Raw genomic sequence first — 7251 nt, 5'->3', positions numbered from 1 at the left:
GTTTCTGGTAAGTCGATTGATCGAATAGCTAACATATTACTTATACCTATCAACATATTGATACGTATGGAGTTTACATCATGTCGACCTGCCACAGCCCGATAGTTCATCATCAGTAGCTTATAGTACCCACAGCATGACGTAAGGTTACGCCCAACCGGGAGGGACCCATAATAACGACGCTAGGCAGACAAGTTAGTGATCAAAAGACGTTAGTAGTAGCACATAGCTGCCCGTTCTTCATTAAATTCCTTTAGTCGCCTCGTACGACACCCTCGGGTAAAGGAGGGGGGTGGTGACAACTGTATCTGTTCTGATCTGCCGTCCAATCGCCGGCACAATGCCGTCCTGTCAACACAGCCGTAATTGCTAAGTGCCGGCGATTCGCTAATTTCATGCCGCCGACAAATTTTTCGAACTTTTAATAACGAGATGTCACCGCTCCGACTAACGGGTCAGCGTCTTTAGTGCTAATCTTTTAATACTCAAACACACAGCAATTACAACTAATGCATTAAAACGTGACCCAAAGGGATACGATTGCAAACTAAACCCTTCCAAATCTAAGAGGAGACCGAACCTGCAGTGGCGTGCATAGAGGGTATGCAGATGGTGTAAAATGAAGAAAATCCCCAGTACGAGCTATAAATACTTAAGGGTAGGGTTTTTATAACTCTTACAATTCCTATTCTTAAGTTTTTTATAACTTTTTTCTTCATTTTATATCATCTGCATACCCTGTGCATACCTACCCTCTATGCACGCCACTACGCACCTGTAAGGCTGTAGGTATGATCAGAGCGTGCGCTTCATACATGCACAAAAGCAATGCCTACCCTAAAATTTAAATATAATTCGTATAAGAGGAGGATTTTTGCCGTTTTATGCAATTTTCCTGCTTAATGCATACCCTGGTAAGAAACCCAGTGCACGCCACTGGGTGTGATGGTAATGATGATAAAGATATCATAATATAATACAATGGTTAGTTTACCATGTTCCTGTGGGGAAATTCTCAATGCAGAAACAAATTTTTTTTTTTTTTTTTTAATTTGTAAATTGCTTAGATTAGAAACATTGAATTGATCTGATATACTAAGCTGTCTGTCTGTCGACGGTAAGAAAATCAGTGTGTATAAATACGAAACCCTCTCAGGCGTTCCTGACCGTCACTTTCCTTTAGATTGCGCCATGATAAATTACAGCTGTCAGAACTATTATTTGTTGTTCGAAGTCGATTAGAAACAAGTGACAACTAGAATAAACTTAATGTAATTAATGCGGAAGGTGTATGACTAATAGAAACGAAAATGGATTTACATAATACATATACTTACATATGGTAAATAAGAAGCTGTTGCCCTCGACTTCGTCCGCTTATTTGGATGTTTAAAGATATTCTACGATGCCAAGTCGTAAAAAATTCTAAATTAAAATTTTTGCCTAAAAATAAATGTTAGGGGTGCACAACCCTTATCACTTAACGGCACTGACGTAATTAGTATTACGCCTCGGACCTACTATGAGTTCCTCTGCAGGCACCTAGGCCCTAGTAACTAAAATTGCGACACGAGGATGTTATATAATATAATTATATAACAATTAGGTGTCTTTTTTTTTTATAAACTGCGCTCATATTATTTTGGAAATTAGATTTGAAAGATATATAGATAGCTTTTTAGTAAAATCGACTAGATTTTTTATTCTGGGCGATAGATCTTATATATACCTTGTATATACATACCTACGCATTACACTAATTTTAAATTCTGTTTTCCTTTTGCTACCAGATTCTTATTTAGCTATACAAAAGCGTAAAAGCAGCTCTGTGTTAAATATAATCATTTGATCTAAACAAAGGTTACCAACAACCGATCTGACTTCCAAACCGGTGGTAGAGCCACTACAAACAGACTGAGTTGACGTCTCAAAGTGCTTATAAACTGGGCCTACTTGAAATAAATGAATTTTGTTTTTATTAAATTTTGAATTTAAACAAACAAACAGGCATTCTTCGCATTTACTTACAAATGCTTCCTAATTGTGTCGATTTCTGACATAGGAACTTTAATCCGCTATTTAACCCCTTTTATAAGTCCTTATAGTTTTATTTGCGAACCTGAATACCAACTTTCAACGATATAGCTTAAAAAATTACGATTTTTTAAATTATTCCCCTGCCGGGAATCGAACCCGTGACCTCCTACTTAAATTCAAAGCGCTCACCGCTGCGTCAGAGAGGACGTCAATAACTGCCCCCTTCTTAATGAAATCGGTTAAAATATTATGTTTAATGGCATCCCAAAAGATGTCACGAGCATCGAGCTGATCATACACCAGTTGACATTTTGAACGTATGCCCATTTTCGTCCGATTAGAATATATTTGTACTAAAATTGTAATTATGTAAATATATTTAATTGAGTTCGCACTCGCCGTCTGACTCCTATCAAATAAGTTCTATTTAATATAACTAGATCTCAAAATGCCCAACTACATTCTTGTGAATAAATTAATAGGTATATATACAAATATAAAATCACGTACAGCGGACGGTTCAGGCCAACCAAGTACGGAGACGGGCCCGGGAAAAGAAGATACACAAATATATATAATTATAACATATGTTATTGATTAAAAGTGGATTTAAAAACTTCCGTGATTAGCACCAGTATAGGTGATTTAAAAAGTGTAAAATGGTTTCGAAAGAAAGAATGAAAGAAACGTAAAAAAGAAGAAAAAAAGGGGAAAGAATTTTGTTGAAAATTTTATTTTGGTATTGCAACAATCTGTTTCCGGAACAAGCGTTTCCGGAATTTGAATATTGATATCACATCAGCAAATATTTGCTGTGTTAAATATTGTAGGCGTAAAACTTTCGTGATTTTAATATTCACCCATACACCCATTGGACAGTCGACATCCAATATCAAAATGCATGTCAATTTAATTTTAGCTGTTAATTAAAACTGAAACTAATAAAACTGTTTTTAAAAGGTGTTGGTGGTGTGGTGTATATATAATACTTATGTGTGGCGAGACTATTGGTTACGTGACACACTAAATCCTTTTTCAAAATGTACATTATTAAAAATCTTTTATTATAAAATACTATAAAATAACTGAGAAGTAATAAAAATAACAAATTAAAAACGCAAAAAAAATTAAAAAAGGTATTTGGCAGCGGTGGGATTCGAACCCACGCCTCCGAAGAGACTGGTGCCTTAAACCAGCGCCTTAGACCGCTCGGCCACGCTACCATGTGATTGTTATTACGAAATAGCTCATGTAATTCTTCAACATTACTAACCTTGTGTTTGACATTGTGGAATGCACTGAAGTAATTTATTCTCTTCCGCAAAATAAGGACAGGTTCACACTCTTCCGTATTGTTGTATGAATTTGTGTTACGCAAAAAATACTGAACGTATTATATAGTGTAAATTTACCAAAATGTTAGAATAACTTGCAGTAGATCCTCCTATCACTTACAAAAAATAGTAATCGTTATAGGGCGAATCGAAATAGCATTGTTAGTTGATTTATATGCTAAAGGTTAACGAAGAACATTTCTAACATTTTTTTATATACCTAAGTAGTCCTTGCGTAAAATCGTCAAACCTTTTCATCACCTCTCCCAAAGGAACTGAGCTTAATTTCAGGATAAAAAGTATCCTATATTGCTTCTATTACCTCCAAGAATATGTTACCAAAGTTTCATAATAATCGGTTAATAGTTTTTGCGTGAAAGCGTAACAAACAAACTTACATTCACATGATTCTCTATTATTGGGTGTACATGTGTGTAGATAATGATCTGCACCCGCTCGAGAAGAGAATAGAAGAGAATGAGTACTAAGGAGAGAAATAAATAATAATATCGTTTATTTCTTTCATCAAAATTGCACATATAATGAGTTGACGAACTGGCTACCCTAGCTAGATTTTATCTGTGTTAAGGATAACCAGCCCTCGCCCCCGGAACATACATAGACAGATTGAAATTAAGACATTACTATTAGGTAGCTAAATAAATGAAACATTACTATTATGTAGCTAAGAAATAAATGATTTAATATATTATGTACTAGAGACTTAAATTAAAAATTTAATGATGTAAGTTTATTGTTTGAATAAAATAAAGCAAATTCTAGCCCGGAGAAGCGGGCTGGGTACGCTAGTGTTGTATAAACCTCATTTTAGAATACCAAGCAAAGTATTCTAGGCACAGCCAGACGACAAGATCTTAAATCTACCGCTGAGAACTTCATTGTTAGGTGTGAGTGCAGTTTTTAAGTAAAGTAGAGTGAAGTTGTTGTATATACCTAGTCTGCCACTCGACCTACTAGCATACTTGCTTTGCGTAAACTTTTTTCTATATCTAAGAAGGCTTGCTTGTGCCAATCATTCTAAATGGAAAGCAAGTGTCTTTTGTGTGACGGATGTAGAGTTTACACCCACCACTCAGCTCCAATATCGGTTTGCGGGCCAAAAATAGTTTGGCAGTAATATTGAATTTATGACCTGCCTGGCGCTGTGGTTTGAAGGCAAGGACATTTTGGGATTATTTATAATTTCTGAATTTTTCTCTGGTCTGATCTGGGTGGACGCTTCGGTCGTGGCTTGTAACCACACTACCGACAAACTAAACGACAACTACAATTTGGCGGCCTTATCGCTTAATAGCGATTTCTTCCAGGCAACCAATGGCGAAGAAAACAAATACAGAAAATATTAATTTTTTGGTATATAATTTAATTTGGTGGTATATTATATACTTTAAAGCCACTATTTTGTTCGGCTCGTACTTTGTTGCAGTGACGACGATGTCCGATAACAGTGTGATATCACTTTCGAAATGAGTTAGTGTTTGCATTGAACTGAAAACGACAATGACTGTATCACTATACCAAAATAGTCATCACGGTGTTAAGAAAACTTTAGGCATATAACAGTCTTCAATTATTTATTTATTCCCATCTTACATTTTTGTCATTACAGGAAAAAGTTACCTAATACGACATTGCAGCATGTTATGTAAATTTTAATAATATATATAACTATAGTGTATATGATTAAATCCAAATCGCTATATTTGTGAGTTCATATTTCTATATTTATCTGAAGATTACGCGCCGGTTGGCTAGCAGCCTTATTCTATCCTAACCTTGTAGTTCCCATTCTACCAGCGCGTACATGGGGCACTCAGCTATAGGTACACGCGTTAGAAGTTATACTTCTTTAGCTTAACAAGATAATTTAATTTTTCAATAATTATATCTTACGCCTTATTCTACGTTTGTATAGAAAACGATACTAACAATAGAAAAAAGGTATTTAATACATTGAAAGTTTTATTATAACGCATTATCTAGTTACCTCAATATCGGACCGCCAAGTTTCACTGAACACTAAAATTTGAGATTTTTGTACAATTGAAACAAATAAGTCATCCGAATGAGCTCGCAGACATTGACGATTGAAAGTGTATTAGACAAATCTCAAAGAATATACAAATATGTTAATTTAAATTTAGAACAAGATATTGGAACATAAATAAACACATCGCCATCTAGCCTCAAAAGAAGCGTGTTATGGGTACTAAGATGACTAATATAAATACTTATAATATACGAGTACATATAATTACCCAAACCAACTTTTAATGGAAATCCAAAGCTTATTTTTCCCTATTTAAAAAAAAGCAACACCCAAAAAGTTAGACTTCGCAGAAATCAGTGACAAAAAATAAGATCGAATAAGAGTCACAAAATATCCCGTTTTTAAAAGACTTCAAGTCTTTTAAAAACAAAGGTGTGGTGAAAAGTCAACATTGATAATAACTTCTTAAGGACAATTTGCGCATCACTTATTAATTATTTGTGTCACGGATTAAAACATGATAACAAAAAGATAGCCCGTCTAATGATAAAATGCATTTATCGATAAGTGCTGAAGAAATGATACCGATGGCAAGATATTTCGCATTTGTGCATTCGTGTCTAAACAAAATACTTACCTATATGTATTACTTACGAATGTAACTCCGTAAAGCCGTATTAATGAATGAATGAATACACTTTTATTGTACACCACATAAAAATATAGAAAAATTGTAAATAAAAATTTTACGTAAATTATACAATTTGGCGGCCTTATCGCTACATAGCGATCTCTTCCAGGCAACGAAAGGCGTAAAACACAGCTCTAAAAGAGAGGAAGGTGGTGCATAAATAAACATATATATTTGCATATATATATATAAATACTAATAAACTTACAATATTATATATATAGATACTGATAACTATGCTATGAATTCATTAATGCATTGACTATTTTGTCCACTGCACTAATGGCCACACCCAACGGTATAAAAAGTTCTGTAGATTGAAGAAAGATAAACAATCACCGCCAATTTCTAAACTTCGGGTTGTTACTTGCAATTAAGAATTTCTTGATTGAAAAACCCAATACTATTCATTGGATCACACTGGGGAGCGAACGCAGGACCTCGTCATGTGCCGTCGAACACGCTAACCACTATACTGACGTGTCAGTGACCTCAGAGTTTCGCTAAAGTACAATATTGATTACATATAAGGGCATGTTCTTGAACAATACTATCTAGAGCGTAGTTAGAGCGAATTCACCAAGTCCTTGTTCCATAGTTAAAGATTATAGATTTTGGTATTGATTAAATACTTGATTACGCAAAGATCATTTATAGACACTTCGTGAGGCCTTGGAAGAAAACGGCATTATCACCCCTTTTCTAAAAAATAGATACCTATTTTTTTATGTAATTAAATTTTATGGAAAACCTATTATACTCGTAATACTCTAGCGGTCCCTTGTGATTTTGTCCGCGTATAAGTCAACCATTAAAAGAAATCATATACTGTCGCGGAATTTTTTTTAGAACTTTTAAATGGAAACATCTTTGTCGTACATGAATTTATGGAAACTTTAATCGTTTACGCGTACGCAGCGGAAGCTCTCAAAAGGAAAAAAACTCAGATTTTGAAACATTTTTCATTGGTACTGTGCTCTTATTAGTCTTAGCGTGATGATATATGGCCTATAGCCTTCCTCGATAAATGGGCTATAAAACACTGGAAGCATTTTTCAAATCGGACCAGTAGTTCCTGAGATCATCGCGTTCATATAAACAAACAAACTCTTCAACTCTTGGTAGCCAATGTCGTTACAGTTTACAAATAAACATAAAATCACTATTTCAACTATAGA

General features: G+C 34.7%; 1 non-coding gene across 1 annotated transcript; it reads right to left on the bottom strand.

Moving 5' to 3' along the window:
* Positions 1 to 3178: 3178 nt before the first annotated feature.
* Positions 3179 to 3260, bottom strand: Trnal-aag. Its single transcript has one exon. It is a non-coding gene; the product is annotated as a tRNA-Leu (tRNA).
* Between the last annotated feature and the right edge of the window lie 3991 nt (positions 3261 to 7251).

This window comes from Pararge aegeria, chromosome 24, assembly GCF_905163445.1.
Source record: "Pararge aegeria chromosome 24, ilParAegt1.1, whole genome shotgun sequence".
In the NCBI taxonomy this organism is placed as follows: domain Eukaryota; kingdom Metazoa; phylum Arthropoda; class Insecta; order Lepidoptera; family Nymphalidae; genus Pararge; species Pararge aegeria.
The sequence above is the reverse complement of the archived record's forward strand: the minus strand, read 5'-3'. Positions and strand labels throughout refer to the sequence as shown.